This window comes from Tamandua tetradactyla, chromosome X (genome assembly GCF_023851605.1).
Source record: "Tamandua tetradactyla isolate mTamTet1 chromosome X, mTamTet1.pri, whole genome shotgun sequence".
In the NCBI taxonomy this organism is placed as follows: domain Eukaryota; kingdom Metazoa; phylum Chordata; class Mammalia; order Pilosa; family Myrmecophagidae; genus Tamandua; species Tamandua tetradactyla.
Genome location: NC_135353.1, coordinates 4147510 through 4169108, shown reverse-complemented (window position 1 = coordinate 4169108; position 21599 = coordinate 4147510). Strand labels below are relative to the sequence as shown.

The following is a 21599-nucleotide window of genomic DNA, read 5'->3' as shown; positions in this document are numbered from 1 at the left end:
TAACCATATCCAAGAATACAAATCAGTAGTATTATTAATTATATCCGCAATAATGTGCTGCCATCACTGACATCCATTACCCCTCCTTGCTCATTACCTCAAACAGAAACTACTTACCCATTAAGCTGTAACTTCCGCTTTCCACCCTGCCCCACCTAACCCTGGCGACCTATGAACCAACATCTGTCTATATGAAGTTTGCTTCTTCTAGGTATTTCATATGAGCAATAGCATACAATATTTCCTGTTTTGTGTCTGGCTTATTTCACTCGAAATGATTTCTTTGAGGTTTATCCATGTTCTCACATGCATCAGGACTTCATTCCTTTTTACAGCTGAATAATATTCTATTGTATGTATATACCATATTTTGATGGACACTTGGGTGTCTCCACACTTTTGCTATTGTGAATATACTGCTATAGACATTTGTTTACAAATATATTTTTGAGTCCCTGCTTTCAATTCTTCGAGGTGTATGCCCAAAAGTGGGATTGCCAAGTCATATGGTAATTCTATTTTCAATTTTTTGAAGACTTGCCAAACTGATTTCCATAATGGCTGTGCCATTCTACAATGCCAAAAGAAATGTATAGTGGTTCCTGATGAGGTGGAGAAATAAGAGCCCTTTTATCATTTGTTTTTCCTACTTGAAAGTGAGCTCTAAGAGGGCAACCATGTTAGTATGTCCATTGATGTAGTTACAGTACTTAGAACAATAGTTGGCACTAGTAGGTGGTCAATAAATATTTGCTAAATATACCAGAGCATCAGGAAGCTTGAACAGTCAGTTCAGTCTCAGACATGCTGGTTGATTTGGGTAAACCCTTTCTCTTCTGCTTTCTCATATGTAAAATATGTGAGGGGATAAAACAAGATGCTCTTTGTAGTAGTCTTTCAGCACTACAATTCTAGGAAAAAAACTAAATGCCCATTGGAAGGGATGGGTTGAAATATTATGCTATTAAGGTACTATTTTTCTAGGAACCCCAGAATTACCTGAACCCTGTCTTACCCAACTGCTTCGGTTTGCTAAGGGTTCTGGAATGCAATATGCCAGAAATGGAATGGCTTTTCAAAAGGGAATTTGTTAAGTTATAAGTTTACAATTCTAAGGCCACAAAAATGTCCAAACTATGGCATCCAGAAAAAAATACCTTGACTCAAGAAAGGCTGATGTCTGTCACATGGGAAGGCATGTGGCTGGCATCTGCTGGTCCTTGTTCCTGGTTCCATTACTTCCAGCTTCTGATGCCAGTGGTTTCCTCTAAGCACCTGTGTGTCTTTACTTAGCTCCTCTGGGACACCACTGTGGGTCTGGCTTGCTTAGCATCTCATGGGAAGGCACATGCCAATGTCTGCTGGGTCTTCCTCTCCAAATGTCCATGTCTAGGTGTCTGCTTGCTCTGTTGGCACTCCAAGCACCCCCAGATGTTTGTGTCTCAGTCAACTCTGAAGCAATTGTTTTCTAAAATGTATCTTCAATGGATGGAGTCACATTTCCATCTACCAGAAGACCACACCCACAATTGCGTGTACCACATCTTCATGGAGAACTCCAATCAAAAGGCCACACACCACAGTTGTGTGGGGCAGTCTCCGTGGAAACAATCTAACCAAAGTTTTCCACCCTACAATATTGAATCAGGATATAAGGATGTGGCTTTTCTGGCATACGCAACACTTTCAAATCTGCACACTGACCAATGAAATCAATTGAGAGTTCATAAATAGACCATGACATCTATGATCAATTGATTTTTACAAGACTGCCAAATCCACTCAACTGAGACAGAACAGTCTTTTCAACAAATGTGAAGGGAGAACTGGATATTCATATCCAAAAGAATGAAAGGGGACCCCTTTCTCACACCTTACACAGAAATTAACTCAAAATGGATCAATGACACAAATAAAAGAAACAGGACCATAAAACTCCTAGAAGAAAATGTAGGAAAACATCTTCCAGATCTTGTGGTAGGCAATGGTTTTTTAGACTTTGCATCCAAAGCACAAGAAATGAGAGGAAAAAATAGATAAAGGGTACTTACTCAAAAGTAAATATTTTGTGCTTCAAAGGACATTGTCAAGAAAATGAAAAGACATCCTACTCAGTGGGAGAAACTATTTGGAGGCGACATATCTGATAAGGATTTAATATCCAGAATATATTAAGAAACATACAACTCAACAATAAAAAGACAAACAACCCAATTTTTAATAATGGGCAAAATACTTGAATAGACATTTTTTCCAAAGAGGAAATACAGCTGACCAAAAACAACATGAAAAGATGTTCAACATCACTAGCTTTTAGAGAAATGCAAATCAAAACCACAACGAGATATCATCTCACACCTACTAGAATGATTACTATTAAACAAGGAAGGACACTACAACTGTTGGAGAGGATGTGGAGAAATAGGAACACTCATTCAGTGCTGATCAGAATGTAAAATGGTTTAGGCACTGTGGAAGACAGTTTGGTGGTTCCTAAAAAACTAGGTATTGAATTGCCCTATGACCCAACAACTCAGCTACTCTGTATATACCCAGAAGTATTGAAAGTAGGAAATGAACAGATATTTGCAGATTGAAGTTCACAGTGGCCTTATTCACAATTGCCAAAAGATGGAGGCAATCCAAGTGTCCATCAACAGATGAATGGATGAACAAAATGTGGTATATACATGTCCTGGAATATTATTTAGCTATAAGAGGGAATGAAGCTCTGATGCTTGTGACCACATGGATGAGCCTTGAAGACATTATGTTAAATGATATAATACAGACTCATTTGACCATACCCTGGATAAAGTGAGTGTCAGTCACAAGGTTTTCACAATTACACGGTCACACTGTAAAAGCTATATCATTATACAATCAACTTCAAGAATCAAGGCTACTGGGACACAGTTCAACAGTTTCAGGTACTTCCCTCTAGGCAAAAAGGGGATATCTATATAAGGCATAAGAATAACCTTCAGGATAACCTCTTGACTCTGTTTGAAATCTCTCAGCCACTGAAATGTTATTTTGTCTCATTTCTCTCTTCCCCCTTTTGGTCAAGAAGGCTTTCTCAATCCCTTGATGCTAGGTCCTGGCTCATTTGTGGGACTCCTGTCCCATGTTGCTAGGGAGATTTACACACCTGGGAGTCATGTTCCACATGGGGAGAGGGAAGTGAATTCAGCTGCTGAGTTGGCTTAGTGAGAGAGGCCATATCTGAGCAACAAAAGAGGTTCTCTGGGGGTGACTCTTAGGCATCATTAGTTCTTTAGCAGGAAAGCGTTTCCTAAGGGCAAGCCCCAAAATAGAGGGCTCAGCCTATTGCATTGATAGTCTCCAATGGTTGTGAGAATATCAGTAATTTCCAAGGTGGGGAAGCTTACTATTTCCACATTTTTCCCCAGTCCCTCAAGGGGGATTTGCAAATACTTTTTTATTCTTTGCCCAAATTACAATGGGATGTATTGGGGCATCACAGTAACCTATACAAACCAAAAGATCTCACTCCCTATTCAAGGCTCTATGTAATTATGGTGTTCAAATAAACTGACCATACAAGTTAAATTAGATAATATACTACAGAAAATATAAAGTTTGCACCAAATGAACATCTACTCTTTTGGTCTCACACAGTTGAATGATTAAAGTACAGATAATATCATCCTTTACCCTTTAGTCTGATTTACCTTAGTCCTAGCCAGATCAGCCTCATTAATATCTCTAATTGAAGTCTGATCTCCTTTTCAGATTTTTAAGCTGACTTTCATAGCTGTAGAACGGTAGTTCTGAGTCTCAGGTGTCACACAAATACCCAAAGTTCCAGGCACTGACTGTTGTGCAAAAGGAACATAGCATCTCAGAATTCAGAAATAACCATTGCAATTCAGGAGTAGATGTAACTGCTGTAAGAACTTACAATCTAGGAACCTTTATAATAAGCCTTCACATCATAACCCATGCTCTAAAGTTCAATTCTTAGAGTTTACACTATAGTTAGTCCATATTGGTGGGGCATTATAATATTTGTCTTTTCATTACTGGCTTATTTCACTCGACATACTGTCCTCAAGGTCCATTCACCTGGTTGCAGGCCTCTCAACGTCATTTCTTCTTGCAATTACTCAATATTCCATTGAATGTGCACATCACAGTTTCCCTTCCATTCCTCAGCTGATGTACCCTTAAACCACCCCATCCATTGCAAATTGTAAATACTGCTACCATTGTGAAAATGTCTATTCGTGTCCCTGCTTTCAGTTCCTCCAAGTACATACCTAATAATGGGTTTGTAGGATCACATAGCAATCCTATGCTTAGCATCCTGTGGAACCACCACCCTGCCCTCTAAAAGGGCTGTACCGTTCTACTTCCCTACCAACAGTGAATAGGGAAGAGTCCATCCCTCTCTTCACATTTTTTTTACAGCACTTGAATCTTTTCTGTTTATGGTTTTTAAACAGTGTTATTCACACATCGTACAATCCATTCTAAGTAAACAATCAATGGGTCCCAGTATAATCACATAGTTATTCCCTCACCACCACAAACTATATGAGGACATTTCCATTTCTTCTGCAAAGAAAGAGGAAGAGGAATAAAAAATGAGTAAATAAAATAAAAAGATGAAACAACACCAAGAATCTCATAGCCTTCCCTTATATACCCCTCTTGTTGACATTTAGCTTTGGTTTATTGTCTTTGTCACATTTAATGGAAGTAACTGTTGTTACATATAGTAACAATGTAGCTAGTTGTTACATATAGTTAACAAATGTTATTGTTAACTATAATCTTTAGTTTGCATTGATTGTATTTTTTCCATATAACATGCATTTTCAACAGCTTACAATCTTGACATTCATTTTGTTCTCCCTCATTTAAAAACTTTCTTGAGGACTTCCTGGAAGATGGCGGCTTAGTAAGACGCGCGGATCTTAGTTTCTTCTCCAGGACACCTACTAGGGGAGTAGAAACGATACAGAAAGCGCCCAAATCCACAACAGAGATAAAAAAGACAGCGTACCCCATCCTGGAACGGCTGGCTGGCTGAGAGAAGCAGCTCGGGTGAGATCGCCGAGGCGCGGGCCTTACCGGGCGGGGTGGCAAGCGGCCGGAGTTACTCCCTTCCCCCTTCCCGGGCCGGCTGGGAGAATTGGAGAGGTGGTCCCCTGAAACCAAGGCGACTGGCGCCCACATCACGCGCAGCCCCCGGACCAACTGAGAGAATTGGATCGGAAACCCCCAGGCCGCGGAGAACGGTGACCCTGTGACTCCCGGGGAACGTGCACTCTCTCGGGCGGGCCGCTGCCGCTGGCGCCCTCCCGCCACGCTTGTTGCCCAGGGCCGACTAGGAAATTCGGACGGGCTCTTTCCCTGGCTGCGGCGACCAGCAACCCTCCCTGCGTTCGGACCCCGGGCCGGCTCAAGTCGCTTCGGCTAGCGAACCCCCAGGATGGCGAGAGTTTTCCAAAGTTTAAGGTCCCACAGCACCTTTTACTGGTGGGACCCGCAGACAAACGTGTGCCACGAGCACCACCTACTGGGCAGGATAAGAAAAACAGAACCCAGAGATTTCACAGAAAAATATTACAACCTTGCTGGGTCCAACACCAAGAGAAATCTGAATAAATGCCCAGACGCCAGCAGCAGAAGATAACTGTCCACGCTCAAAAGATTGAGAATATGGCTCAGTCAAAGGAACAAACCAATAGCTCAAATGAGACACAAGAGCTGAGACAACTAATGCTGAATATACGAACAGAAATGGAAAACCTCTTCAAAAATGAAATCGATAAATTGAGGGAGGACATGAAGAGGACATGGGCTCAACATAAAGAAGAAATAGAAAAACCGAAAAAACAAATCGCAGAACTTATGGAAGTGAAGGATAAAGTAGCAAACATAGAAAAAATAATGGATAGCTACAATGATAGATTTAAAGAGACAGAAGATAGAATTAGTGATTTGGAGGATGGAACATCTGAATTCCAAAAAGAAACAGAAACTATAGGGAAAAGAATGGAAAAATTTGAACAGGGTATCAGGGAACTCAAGGACAATATGAACCGCACAAATATACGTGTTGTGGGTGTCCCAGAAGGAGAAGAGAAGGGAAAAGGAGGAGAAAAACTAATGGAAGAAATTATCACTGAAAATTTCCCAACTCTTATGAAAGACCTAAAATTACAGATCCAAGAAGTGCAGCGCACCCCAAAGAGATTAGACCCAAATAGGCGTTCTCCAAGACACTTACTAGTTAGAATGTCAGAGGTCAAAGAGAAAGAGAAGATCTTGAAAGCAGCAAGAGAAAAACAATCCATTACATACAAGGGAAACCCAATAAGACTTTGTGTAGATTTCTCAGCAGAAACCATGGAAGCTAGAAGACAGTGGGATGATATATTTAAAATACTAAAAGAGAAAAACTGCCAACAAAGACTCCTATATCCAGCAAAATTATCCTTCAAAAATGAGGGAGAAATTAAAACATTCTCAGACAAAAAGTCACTGAAAGAATTTGTGACCAAGAGACCAGCTCTGCAAGAAATACTAAAGGGAGCACTAGAGTCAGATACAAAAAGACAGAAGAGAGAGATATGGAAAAGAGTGTAGAAAGAAGGAAAATCAGATATGATATATATAATACAAAAGGCAAAATGTTAGAGGAAAATATTATCCAAACAGTAATAACACTAAATGTCAATGGACTGAATTCCCCAATCAAAAGACATAGATTGGCAGAATGGATTAAAAAACAGGATCCTTCTATATGCTGTCTACAGGAAACACATCTTAGACCCAAAGATAAACATAGGTTGAAAGTGAAAGGTTGGGAAAAGATATTTCATGCAAATAACAACCAGAAAAGAGCAGGAGTAGCTATACTAATATCCAACAAATTAGACTTCAAATGTAAAACAGTTAAAAGAGACAAAGAAGGACACTATATACTAATAAAAGGAACAATTAAACAAGAAGACATAACAATCATAAATATTTACGCACCGAATCAGAATGCCCCAAAATACGTGAGGAATATACTGCAAACACTGAAAAGGGAAATAGACTCATATACCATAATAGTTGGAGACTTCAACTCACCACTCTCATCAAGGGACAGAACATCTAGACAGAGGATCAACAAAGAAATAGAGAATCTGAATATTACTATAAATGAACTAGACTTAATAGACATTTATAGGACATTACATCCCACAACAGCAGGATACACCTTTTTCACAAGTGCTCATGGATCATTCTCAAAGATAGACCATATGCTGGGTCACAAAGCAAGTCTTAACAAATTTAAAAAGATTGAAATCTTACACAACACTTTCTCGGACCATAAAGGAATGATGTTGGAAATCAATAATAGGCAGAGTGCCAGAAAATTCACAAATACGTGGAGGCTCAACAACACACTCCTAAACAACGACTGGGTCAAAGAAGAAATTGCAAGAGAAATTAGCAAATACCTCGAGGCGAATGAAAATGAAAACACAACATATCAAAACTTATGGGATGCAGCAAAGGCAGTGCTAAGAGGGAAATTTATTGCTCTAAATGCCTATATCAGAAAAGAAGAAAAGGCAAAAATTCAGGAATTAACTATCCAATTGGAAGAACTGGAGAAAGAACAGCAAGCTAACCCCAAAGCAAGCAAAAGGAAAGAAATAACAAAGATTAGAGCAGAAATAAATGAAATTGAAAACATGAAAACAATAGAGAAAATCAATAAGGCCAGAAGTTGGTTCTATGAGAAAATCAATAAGATTGATGGGCCCTTAGCAAGATTGACAAAAAGAAGAAGAGAGAGGATGCAAATAAATAAGATCAGAAATGGAAGAGGAGACATAACTACTGACCTCACAGAAATAAAGGAGGTAATAACAGGATACTATGAACAACTTTACGCTAATAAATACAACAATTTAGAGGAAATGGACGGGTTCCTGGAAAGACATGAACAACCAACTTTGACTCAAGAAGACATAGATGACCTCAACAAACCAATCACAAGTAAAGAAATTGAATTAGTCATTCAAAAGCTTCCTAAAAAGAAAAGTCCAGGACCAGATGGCTTCACATGTGAATTCTACCAAACGTTCCAGAAAGAATTAGTACCAATTCTCTTCAAACTCTTCAAAAAAATCGAAGTGGAGGGAAAACTACCTAATTCATTCTATGAAGCCAACATCACTCTCATACCAAAACCAGGCAAAGATATTACAAAAAAAGAAAACTACACACCAATCTCTCTAATGAATACAGATGCAAAAATCCTCAATAAAATTCTAGCAAATCGTATCCAACAACACATTAAAAGAATTATACATCATGACCAAGTAGGATTCATCCCAGGTATGCAAGGATGGTTCAACATAAGAAAATCAATTAATGTAATACACCATATCAACAAATCAAAGCAGAAAAATCACATGATCATCTCAATTGATGCAGAGAAGGCATTCGACAAGATTCAACATCCTTTCCTGTTGAAAACACTTCAAAAGATAGGAATACAAGGGAACTTCCTTAAAATGATAGAGGGAATATATGAAAAACCCACAGCTAATATCATCCTCAATGGGGAAAAATTGAAAACTTTCCCCCTAAGATCAGGAACAAGACAAGGATGTCCACTATCACCACTATTATTCAACATTGTGTTGGAGGTTCTAGCCAGAGCAATTAGACAAGAAAAAGAAATACAAGGCATCAAAATTGGAAAGGAAGAAGTAAAACTATCACTGTTTGCAGACGATATGATACTATACGTCGAAAACCCGGAAAAATCCACAACAAAACTACTAGAGCTAATAAATGAGTACAGCAAAGTAGCAGGTTACAAGATCAACATTCAAAAATCTGTAGCATTTCTATACACTAGTAATGAACAAGCTGAGGGGGAAATCAAGAAACGAATCCCATTTACAATTGCAACTAAAAGAATAAAATACCTAGGAATAAATTTAACTAAAGAGACAAAAAACCTATATAAAGAAAACTACAAAAAACTGCTAAAAGAAATCACAGAAGACCTAAATAGATGGAAGGGCATACCGTGTTCATGGATTGGAAGACTAAATATAGTTAAGATGTCAATCCTACCTAAATTGATTTACAGATTCAATGCAATACCAATCAAAATCCCAACAACTTATTTTTCAGAAATAGAAAAACCAATAAGCAAATTTATCTGGAAGGGCAGGGTGCCCCGAATTGCTAAAAACATCTTGAGGAAAAAAAACGAAGCTGGAGGTCTCGCGCTGCCTGACTTTAAGGCATATTATGAAGCCACAGTGGTCAAAACAGCATGGTATTGGCATAAAGATAGATATATCGACCAATGGAATCGAATAGAGTGCTCAGATATAGACCCTCTCATCTATGGACATTTGATCTTTGATAAGGCAGTCAAGCCAACTCACCTGGGACAGAGCAGTCTCTTCAATAAATGGTGCCTAGAGAACTGGATATCCATATGCGAAAGAATGAAAGAAGACCCATCTCTCACACCCTATACAAAAGTTAACTCAAAATGGATCAAAGATCTAAACATTAGGTCTAAGACCATAAAACAGTTAGAGGAAAATGTTGGGAGATATCTTATGGATCTTACAACTGGAGGCGGTTTTATGGACCTTAAACCTAAAGCAAGAGCACTGAAGAAGGAAATAAATAAATGGGAACTCCTCAAAATTAAACACTTTTGTGCATCAAAGAACTTCATCAAGAAAGTAGAAAGATAGCCTTCACAATGGGAGACAATATTTGGAAATGATATATCAGATAAAGGTCTAGTATCCAGAATTTATAAAGAGATTGTTCATCTCAACAACAAAAAGACAGCCAACCCAATTACAAAATGGGAAAAAGACTTGAACAGACACCTCTCAGAAGAGGAAATACGGATGGCCAAGAGGCACATGAAGAGATGCTCAATGTCCCTGGCCATTAGAGAAATGCAAATCAAAACCACAATGAGATATCATCTCACACCCACCAGAATGGCCATTATCAACAAAACAGAAAATGACAAGTGCTGGAGAGGATGCGGAGAAAGAGGCACACTTATCCACTATTGGTGGGAATGTCAAAGGGTGCAACCACTGTGGAAGGCAGTTTGGCGGTTCCTCAAAAAGCTGAATATAGAATTGCCATACGACCCAGCAATACCATTGCTAGGTATCTACTCAAAGGACTTAAGGGCAAAGACACAAACGGACATTTGCACACCAATGTTTATAGCAGCATTATTTACAATTGCAAAGAGATGGAAACAGCCAAAATCTCCATCAACAGAAGAGTGGCTAAAGAAACTGTGGTATATACATACGATGGAATATTATGCAGCTTTAAGACAAGATAAACTTATGAACCATGTAATAACATGGATGGACCTAGAGAATATTATGCTGAGTGAATCCAGCCAAAAACTAAAGGACAAATACTGTATGGTCCCACTGATGTGAACGGACATTCGAGAATAAACTTGAAATATGTCATTGGTAACAGAGTTCAGCAGGAGTTAGAAACAGGGTAAGACAATGGGTAATTGAAGCTGAAGGGATACAGACTGTGCAACAGGACTAGATACAAAAACTCAAAAATGGACAGCACAATAATACCTAATTGCAAAGTAATCATGTTAAAACACTGAATGAAGCTGCATCTGAGCTATAGGTTTTTGTTTTGTTTTGTTTTGTTTTGATTTTACTATTATTACTTTTATTTTTTTCTCTATATTAACATTCTTTATCTTTTTCGGTTATGTTGCTAGTTCTTCTAAACCAATGCAAATGTACTAAGAAATGATGATCATGCATCTATGTGATGATGTTAAGAATTAATGATTGCATGTGTAGAATGGTATGATCTCTAAATGTTGGGTTAATTTCTTTTTTTCCGTTAATTAAAAAAAAAAAAAAAAGAGAAGGGATAATTGGAGATGAAGGGATACAGACTGTACAACGGGACTGGATATAAAAACTCAGAAATGGACAGCACAATACTACCCAATTGTAATGCAATTATGTTAAAACACTGAATGAAGCTGCATGTGAGGTATAGGTTTTTTTGTTTTTGTTTTTTTTGTTTTTTTTTCTTTCTATTATTGTTTTAATTCTTATTCTGTTGTCTTTTTATTTCTTTTTCTAAATCGATGCAATTGTACTAAGAAATGATGAATATGCAACTATGTGATGTTATTAAGAATTACTGATTGTACATGTAGATTGGAATGATTTCTAATTGTTTTGTTAATTCTTTTTTTAATTAATAAAAAAAAAAAACAACTTTCTTATATTTGTACATTTAATAACAATCATTGGCCATTCTAGGTATCCCTAAGTTATACAGTCCCACTCTTTATCTTCTATCTTTCCTTCTGATGTCATACATGCCCCTAGCATTCCTCTTCCAACCATACTAACTCTTCTTTGTTCAATGCACTTACAATATTGTGCTACCATCAGATAGTATTGTGCTATCCATTTCCGGATCTATACAATCAATCCTGTTGAACATTCTGTACTCCTTCTGCATCAAATACCTGATCTCTACCTTCTTCATGTCTCCTGAAAACCTGTGTTTTCAACTTTAACACTAAAAGTTCATTCATAATATTAGTTCATATTAGTGAGACCATACAGTATTTGTCCTTTTGTTTCTGGCTAATTTCACTCAACCTAATGTCCTCAATCTTTCCACATTTTTGCATGCCTCCTGACTTTTTCTGTTACTGCAGCGTAATATTCAATTGTATGCATATAGCACAATTTCTTTATCCACTAATCCACTGACAGACATTTGGACTGTATCCATCTCTTGGAAATCTTGAGTAACCCCACTACAAACATCGGTGTGCAAATGTACATTCATGTTCCTGCCTTCAGTTCCTCCAAATATATGCCTAGTAATGGGATTGCGGGATCATATGACAGTTCTATACTTAGCTTCCTGAGGAACTGCCAAACTGTCTTCCAGAGCAGTTCACCATTTTACATTCCCATCAGCTGTGAATAAGTGTGTCTCTTTCTCACATCCTCTCCAGCACTTGTCATTTTCTGTTTTTTTTTTTTTAATAATGGCCATTCTAGTAGATGTGAGATGATAATCTCATTGTGGTTTTGATGTGAAGTTCTCTGATAGCCAGTGAACTTGAGTATCTTTTCATATTTATTGAGCCATTTGTATTTTCTCTTCAGAAGAGTGTTTGTCCTGCCTTTTGCCCATTTTTTAATTGGATTGTTTATCTTTCTGTTGTGGAGTTGTAGGATCTCTTTATATATTCTGGATAATAAACTCTTATCTGATCTGTGGTTTCCAAATATTTTCTCCAATTGTGTAGGGTGCCATTTTACTTTTTTGACATTGTCCTTTGATGCACAAAAGTATTCAATTTTGAGGAGATCCCAATTATCTATTTCTTCTTTCATTGCTCATGCTTTGGGTGTAAGGTCTAGGAAATGACTTCCTATAACAAGATCTTTAAGATATTTCCCTACATTTTCTTCTAAAAGTTTTATGTTCTATCATTAATATTTAGGTCTTTGATCCATTTTTGAGTTAATTTTTCTATAAGGTGTGAGATAGGGGTCATTTTTCATTCTTTTGGTATGGATCTTCAGGTCCCCAAAGACCATTTATTTAAGAGGCTGCTCTGTCCCAGTTGAGTTAGCTTGACTGCCTTTTCAAAGATCAGTTGTCCTTGGATGAGATGGTATATTTCTGAACACTCAATTTGATTCCATTGGTCAGTATATCTTCCTTTATGCAAGTGCCATGCTCTTTTGACCACTGTAGCTTTGTAATATGTTTGAAAGTTATGTAGTGTGAAACCTCCCACTTAATGCCTCTTTCTCAAGATATTCTTAGCTATTAGGGGTACCCTACCTTTCCAAATATATATAGTTATTGGTTTTTCTAGTTCTGCAAAGTAAGTTGCTAGGATTTCATTGATATTGCATTGACTTTATAAGTCAATTTAGGCAGAATTGACATCTTAACTATATTTAGTCTTCCAATCTGTGAAGATGATATTTCCTTCCATTAACTTAGGCCTTCTTTGATTTATTTTGGCAGTTTTTTGTAGTTTTCTGTATATGGGTATTTTGTGACCTTGGTTAAATTTGCTCCTAAATACTTGATTCTTTTGGATGCCATTGTAAATGGATTTTTTTCCCTTGATTTCCATCTCAGAATGCTCATTACTACTGTATAGAAACATTACTGATATTTGGGAGTTGTTCCTGTACCCTACCATGCTTCTGTACTCATTTATTAGCTCTAGCAGCTTTACTGTAGATTTTTCAGGATTTTCTACATATAGTATTATGTCATCTTTAAATAGTGAGAATTTTACTTCTTCCTTTCCAATGTGGATAGCTTCCATTTCTTTTTCTTGCCTAATTCCTCTAACTAGAACTTCTAGGACAATGTTGAAAAACAGTGGCGACAATGGGTATCCTGGTCTTGTTCTTGATCTTAGAGGGGAAAGTTTTTGGTCTTTCCCCATTGAGCATGATGTTACCTGTGAGTTTTTCATAGATTCCCTTCATCATGTGGAGGAAGTTCCATTTTATTTTGTTCCTTTGGAGGGTTTTCATCAAGAAAGGATACTGATTTTGTAAAATGCCTTTCCTGCATCAATGGAGATGATCACATGGTTTTTCTGCTTTGATTTATGATTTGGTGTGTTACATTAATTGATTTTCTTGTGTTGAACAGCCTTGCATACCTGGAATAAATTCCACTTGTTCATGGTGTATAATTATTTTAATGGGCAGCTGGGTTCAATTTGTGAGGATTTTGTTGAGGATTTTTGGGTCTATATTCTTTATATAGATTGGTCTATAATTTTCTTTTCTAGTAGTGTCTTTGTCTGGTTTTAGTATTAGGGTGATGTTGGCTTCATAGAATGAATTATGTAGTTTCCCCTCCTCTTCAGTTTTTTTGAAGGGTTTGAGCAAGATTGGTACTAATTCTTTCTTGAATTCTTGGTGGAATTCACATGTGAAGCCATATGGTCCTGGATGTTTCTATTTGGGCAGCTTTTTGATAACTGATTCAATCTTTTCTGATTGGTTTTTTGAGATCGTCTTTTTCTTCTCGAGTCAATGTTGTTTGTTCATGCTTTTCTAGGAAAGTTGTCCATTTAGTCTAATTGGCCTAGTTTATTATCATATAGTTGCTCATAGTATCTTCTCATTATCTCCTTCATTTCTGTGGGTTCAGTAGTTATGTTCCCTCTCCCGTTTCTGATTTTGTTTATTTGAAACCTCATTCTATTTTTTTTTTGTCAGCCTAGCTAAGAGTCCATCAATTTTATTGATTTTCTCAAAGAGCCAACTTCTGGTTTTGTTGATTCTCTCTATTGCTTTCATGTTCCCAATTTAATTTATTTTGGCTCTACTCTTTGTTATTTCTTTCCTTCTATTTGTTTTGGAGTTAGTTTGCTCTTCTTTTTCTAATTCCTCCAGGTGAGCAGCCGATAAGCCCTTCATTTTTTCTTGCACATCTTTATTAATACAGGCATTTAGGGCAATAAACTTCCCTCTCAGCACTGCCTTTGCTGCATCCCATAAGTTTTTATATGCTTTGTTTTTGTTTTCATTTGCTTCAAAATATTTACTGATTTCTCTTATAATTTCTTCCTTGACCCACTGGTTATTTAAGTGTATGTTGCTTAGCCTCCATATATTTCAGGGTTTTCAGACCTTCTGCCTGTTACTGATTTCCAACATCATTCCATTATGATCTGAAAAATTGCATTGTATAATTTCAATCATTTTAATTTTTTTGAGACTTGATTTATGAGCCAACATATGATCTAACCTGGAAAATGATACTTAGGCACTTGCCAGGAAATGTGTATCCTACCATTGTGGGGTGTAGTGTTCTATAATGTCTGTTAAGTCTATGTCACTTATCATACCATTCAACATCTCTGTTTCCTCATTGAGCCTCTGTCTAGATGTTTTTTTTTCATTGACAAGAGCTATGTATTGAAGTCTCAAACTATTATTGTAGAGTTGTTTACTTCTCCCTTCAGTGCTATCACTGTGTGCCTCATGTATTTTGGGGCACTCTGGCTTGGTGTATAAATATTTATGATTGTCTTCTTAATGAATTATCCCTTTCATTAATACATAATGTCCTTCTTTGTCTCTTTTAATTGTTTTACACTTGAAGTGCAATTTCTCTGATATTAGTAGAGCTACCCCTGCTCTTTTCTGGTTGTTGCATGTGTGAAATTTATTTTTCAAACCTTTCACTTTCAAGTTACTTTCCTCCTTGTGTCTAAGGTGAGTGTCTTTAGACAGGATATAGATGGGTCTTGTTTTTTTTTCTTAGGTGAGTCCTGTTTTTAAATCTGTTCTGCCAGTCTATATATTTTTGTTAGGGACTTTAATCCATTAACATTTGATGTTATTACTATAAAGGCCATACTTTCTCCTACCATTTTTTCTTATGGATTTTATATGTTATATCTTTTTTTTTCTCTTCCTCCTTTCACCTTTCCTGTTAGTCTTCATTTCTACACTCTTCTCCAAATTTCTCTTCTGTCTTTTCCTATGTCCCTGTAGTTTTCTCTTAAGTATTTCTTGTAGAGCCAGTCTCTTGTTCACAAACTCCTCAGTATCTGTTTGTCTGAAAATCTCTCTCATCTTCAAAGGATACTTTTGCCGGATATAGAATTCTTGATTGGCAGTTTTTCTCCTTCAGTATTTTAAATATATCATACCATTGCCTTCTGCTTCCATAGTTTCATATGAAATCCATGCATATTCTTATCTAACTTCCCTTGTATGTGGTAGATTGCTTTGGTCTTGTTGCTTTCAGAATTCTGTCTTTTATCTTTGACATTTGACAATCTGATTAGTAAGTGCCTTGGAGTAGGTCTATTTCGATATATTCTGTTAGGGGTATGGTACACTTCTAGGATCTGTAATTTTATATCTTTTGTAAGAGATGGTAAAATTTCAGTGATTATTTCCTCTATTATTCTTCCTGTCCCTTTTCCCTCCTCTTCTCTGTCTCGTATGCCCAGAATATGTATATTCATGCAGTTTCATTTTGTTATTCAATTCCCCGTGACCCTGCTCATATTTTTCCATTATTTTCCCCATCTGTTCTTTTGTGTATAGGATTTCAGATGTTCAGTCCTCTAGTTCACTAATCCTTTCTTCTGTCTCTTCAAATCTGCTTTTGTAGGTCTCCATTGCGTTTTTCATCTCTTCTATTGTGCGTTTCCTTCCTGTAAGTTCTGCCTTTTGTTTTTGCAAATTTTTGAGTTCTTTTTTTTGTTGCCTGATATCTTCTTTATGTCCTTCATCTCATATGCCATATCTTCTCTCAACTTGCTGATTTGATTTTTGATGTGATTTTTGCATGTTTGTTTGAACATCTTTAATTAGTTTTTTCAACTCCTGTATCTCATTTGAATTGTTAGTTTCTTCTGTTGACTGGGTCATATCTCTGTTTTTCCTAGTATGACTTGAAATTGTCTACTGGTCTCTAGGCATCTGATTTCCTTGATTAGTTTATTCTGGAGGTTGTTTTTTCACTCTTTTACTTAAGTTTTCTCCTTGGCTGGCTTTGTTCGCTTTCTGTTCTTTGGCATTCAGTCAACTTATTCTACACCTCTAGCATATCTTTTGTTTAACTGATCAGAATTTTTCAGCTCTTGTTATTCTGGTTCTTGTCCTGCATATATGGAACCTTTTCCTCAGTAGGGTCTTCTCAAATATATAGACCCCAATCAGATTTTCCCAGACCAGACAGGCCCATGTCTCAGGAAGAGGGTGTAATCAGTATTAGGATTCCCTGAGGGTGAGACCCAGCAGGTTGTCAGGCTTTCCAGTGAATCCTCTGGTCTCTGTGCTTTCCTAATCTTGCCCAGCAGGTGGCACTTGTAGCCCACAGCTCTCCACTGGCATAAAGTAATGCAGTGCCTTTAATTCTCAACAGACTATCCCTACCAGGGGCTTGGTTGAGACAGAGTCTGAGGTAGAAGGCAAGATTAATCTGTTTCCATTTTCTAACCTGCATTAGTATGAAAGCTCCTGGAAGACAACATACCAGAAATGGAATGGCTTTTAAAAAGGGTAATATATTAAGTTGCAAGTTTATAGTTCTAAGGCCATGAAAATGTCCAAATTAAAGCCAGGCTATAAAAATGTCCAATCTGAGGTATCCAAGGAAAGATACCTTGGTTCAACAGGGCCGATGAAGTTCACAGTTTCTCTCTTAGCTGGAAAGGCACATGGCAATATCTGCTAGCTGTCTCTTTAATGACTTCCCCGGAACTCCGTCTTTTCTGTTGGCTCTGTGGGTTCTGGTGGCTCTAAAGATATGGTTCCCTCTTAAAGGACTCCAGTAAGCAACCCCATGGAATGGGTGGTGACACATCTCCATGGAAACGATGTAATCAAAAGTTGCCACCCACAATTGGGTGGGCTGTTTCTCTATGGAAACAATAAAAATATTCCACCCAACAATATTGAACGAGGATTAAAAGACATGGCTTTTCTGGGATACATAATAGCTTCAAACCAGCATACAGACCCTGGGACATGAATTCTCTGAAAGACAGCAGTCACTTGTGATGGGTCCCAACCCCCCTTTTCTTGGGGAAGATGCACCCTTTAATAATTATCTCCCCAACTTTGTCTCTCAGACCCATCTTAGCTTGCCTGGGTCCTGCTGACAGTTGAAAATGCCTGAGACTTTCCCTAATGAGCTACTTAGAATAGTTTAAAAGAAAAGAAAATAAAGAAATTCCTTTTCAGAGCCAGTCCCCAGTCCCCAAAGTTTTCCAGTCAAGAGTTGGAGTTGATACCTGGCTCTACATGCACTCCTTCTTTGGGCTCAGCCCTTTTCCGGTACTCTGAGCTTTCCTGACTCCAAAAGCCTCCGTCTTTATTCTTTTTTATTTCATTTTTTTCCCATCAGCCCTTTAATCTACCAAGATTAAAGCTGCAATTGGAGCTTGGCTTAGCTACCTTCCATTCTTCCATTGTTCCCAGTAGAGACTACTTAAAGATACACCCTTTAGGGAATTGTCTCCTTCACCTGACTAGTTACTTTGTCTCTCAGATATACCTTAATTCTGCTGTTGTCTGGGGCAGTGCTGGGGAACAAAATTAATGGAGAGCAAAAAAAATATCCTTTTCAGAGCCACACCCCAGTTTCTCTGGGTTGGCCAGTCAAGAGCCAGAGTTGATATCTAGCTCTATGTGTCCCTTTATTAGGGCCCAGTCCTTTTCCAGCATTTTGAGCTGATCCAACTCCAAAAGACTCTTTTTTTCCCATCAGCTGCACCTCCTCTCTGCCAGGGCAAAACCTACTGGTCCCTTTCCTGTTTATACTAGGTTTATCCGTGTTGGAGCTTGTATTTAGCAGTCCAAATTTGTTAATTCCACAATTGGAGCTTGGTCGAGCTACTTTCCTTGCTGCTAGTAGAGAGAGCTTCTTTTCCACTAAGAGAACCAACTCCAGGGTAGCTTGCCATGCCAGTGGGGTACGGGTGCCAGCCTCTATGGCTTGGGAGACTTACAGTTCTGTATGGGACCTAGGTAATTCCACCTGTTTCAGACTGGTGTATGACTCATGTCTGGTCATGGTAGTCCCCCAAACAGTTGTTTCAGACAGTTCCCGGCTATTTTATAGCTTCCCTAGAGGAGTATTAAATTCCAAACTCACTATGCAGCCATCTTGTCCCACCTCTTCCATTGGGGGTTAATAAAGAAAATTATGTTCCCTCTCTTTACATTAGTTTTTCTAAGACACTGCCTTTTATGAGTAATGCCAATGTGAAATTGCTTTATATTTACCCCATAGTCCTGGGGACATAGAGAATAAGGTCATAAGAAATAGATAATGAAGAGGCAAAAGGCAGTCATTTCTTAGGAGCAGAACTGATTTTTAATACTTCCATACCTATCCATTTTTCACCTATCCCATCTAAGCATAAAGCACAGTATAGAAAGCAGATATTGTGGGTTAAGAGTACTTTCAAAGTAACTTGTGCAGTGCTCTTTTTATTTGTTCTTAAACACTTTCTAATGTTCTCTACTTAATATTGGGTTAATATTAATAATCAATATTATTAGCCCAATATGAGATAATTAAAATGATCAGGAGTGAATAAGTCAGTCTCATATAGTCCTTCCCTCTTTCTCTCCCTCTTTCTCCCTCTATCTAACTAAAACCTTCAAGACCCCCTCCAGCCTTCTCTGCAGCAAGAAGCACCCTGACTGTACTCAATCTAATAATATTCAACTCCTACACTGTGTTAATCAACTGCATGCGTGAATATTATCTACCTCCTCCTTTAACAGGACAATGACTTGTGCATCTCTAAGTCTTCCTCCTTCTCTTGGTATCTTCTGACAACTACCTTACACTTAGGGAATGTTTGCTTGAAGGTAGTCATATATAATTAGGGCATCCTCATATGACTGAAAGATTCCTGAAGTAACTAAGGATTCATTTACTTTCAGATTAATAGAAGATAGAAGGTGTAGAAAAAACTGGATTTGCAGTCCAAATCTCCAGATTGTGTCTCTTAGCAAGTCACTTTAACTCCATGGGCTCTGGTCTCTGAAATAGGGGTGGTGATAATAATGCTTGTAATATGTTTCTCACAAAGTCACTATGGGGAACAAATGGAGTCAATACCATCCCTAGTTCCAGGTAATCAAGAACCCTGCCTCAAAAATGTTAGGGACAGGTGTTTTACTAGGATCGTCGTGAATGCGCTTTAAAAGTTGCAATGTGCTATGGGAATCTCATGGGTTGTCAGCAATGATTACAATTATACATTGAACCTCCTGTGCCTCCCTAGACAGCTGGATGTCTATAATTTTCAAATAAATAATTTCCTGGTATCTTTATCTCATCAGCCTCAGAGAAGCAGTGTTAGTCAGCAATAGACTAAGAAGGATGTCTTCTTGCTAGTACATTGCTTCCTGATAATGCTAACATAATACTGAACTTGAGGAAAATGAGAAATGGAGGCTGTACACGTGGGATTGTTTATAGGCATTTCATTTATTTATTGCCTCAACAAGACACTTCCTCAACAGGCTACTTTGGTAATTACCTAGGAAGTGAGACATATTCATCTCAGTCTGATATATTGATCTTTCATTAGGCTGAGCTTCTGATTCCAAAGAATACTTGGGCCCTGAACAAGTATTCAGAGGAGTGCCTGTCTAGGGGAGGAAGCTATTAGAGAAATGAGTGACTCTAGGATTGATGGCAGGATTTTAATGTATTAGTACTCTCAGAGGATGACAGGGATTGGGGCCAATATAAACAAGTGGTGTAAAACCCAGCTAGAAACAGCTCATCAGAGCCAGCTTCCAAGAAACTCCTAATATTTGCTGTGTGGGTTCCATTTCCACATAGGAGGCTGCTATAAGGGCCAAGGGAAGTTGAGACTCAAACATTTCAAAAGAAATAAGATGGAGAGCCTTAGCATAGATTATTTAGGCTGACTGGGCATCTGCCTAGGAAGCTTTAATATATCATTATAGGAAAGATTTCCCAGAGGGGACTTAGAAAAAAAAATTGTATCATATCTGGAGCCAAAATCCTTATGAACTTCTTTTAGTTTCAAGTTTACATTTTTCTTTTTAAATAAAATTGACTGCAGTATAATTTATATATAATAAAATTTACCTTTTTAGCATACAGTTTGATGAGTTTTCACAAATGTATATACCCATGCAGCCACCACCAGATCAAAATATAGAGCATTTCCTTCACTACAAAGAAATTTCTTTCATTCTCCTTTGAAGTTAATCCTCAAGCCCCAAGCCCTGGCCACAGGCAAGTACTGGTCTTCTTTCTCTTGCTGTAGGTTAGTTTTACTTTTTGTACAATTTCATTTAAGTGATGTCATAGCATATGTTCCCTTCTATGTCTTGCTTTTGTGCTCAGCATCGGGTTTTTTTTTGGCAATTCATCCCAGTTCTTTCTTCGTATTTTATTCTCATTCCAGAAGATTTTTTCTTTCTTTCTTTCTTTTTTTTGGCATGGGCAGGCTCTGGGAATCGAACCCGGGTCTCTGGTATGGCAGGCGAGAATTCTGCCACTTAGACACCATCGCACCGCCCTCCAAAATGTTCTAAAACTCCATTTTTTCATGTATTCATTCATTCATTCAAGAGGTATTTTCTCCATTCCAGCTATATGTCAAACACTGTCCTAGTTAATGAGAATACAAGTAGAACAGAATAGAAATAACAAGTAATTTCTACAAGATCTCACATCTTGAAAGGGGTGGAATCAGAATTTAAATCTAGGTTTGCCTGATTTCAAAGTGCAGATTCTTGCCACTCTACCACATTGCATGACTGCAATTTACAAGTTATTTACCAAAGAGAAATCTTTCTTAAGTGCAGTGCTGTGAGTTCCCGTTGTTTCCTATACTTCTTCATAATGCTTGCTACAATTTTAATGGCAGGTATGTGTATCAACATATACTATGAATATTTGTCTCCTTCCACTAGGAAGAAAAGGACCTGGACTATGCTGTCAGATTTGTTCCTGTAACTGAGCATACATTATTGGACTTT

The 21599-nt window shown here is 37.7% G+C and overlaps 1 protein-coding gene across 1 annotated transcript in view; it reads left to right on the top strand.

Annotated features, from left to right (window-relative positions):
• The window catches only part of GABRA3 (gamma-aminobutyric acid type A receptor subunit alpha3), a 249801-nt gene that overhangs the window by 175939 nt on the left and 52263 nt on the right, over window positions 1–21599 (top strand). The gene's annotated exons all lie outside the window — the stretch shown is intronic.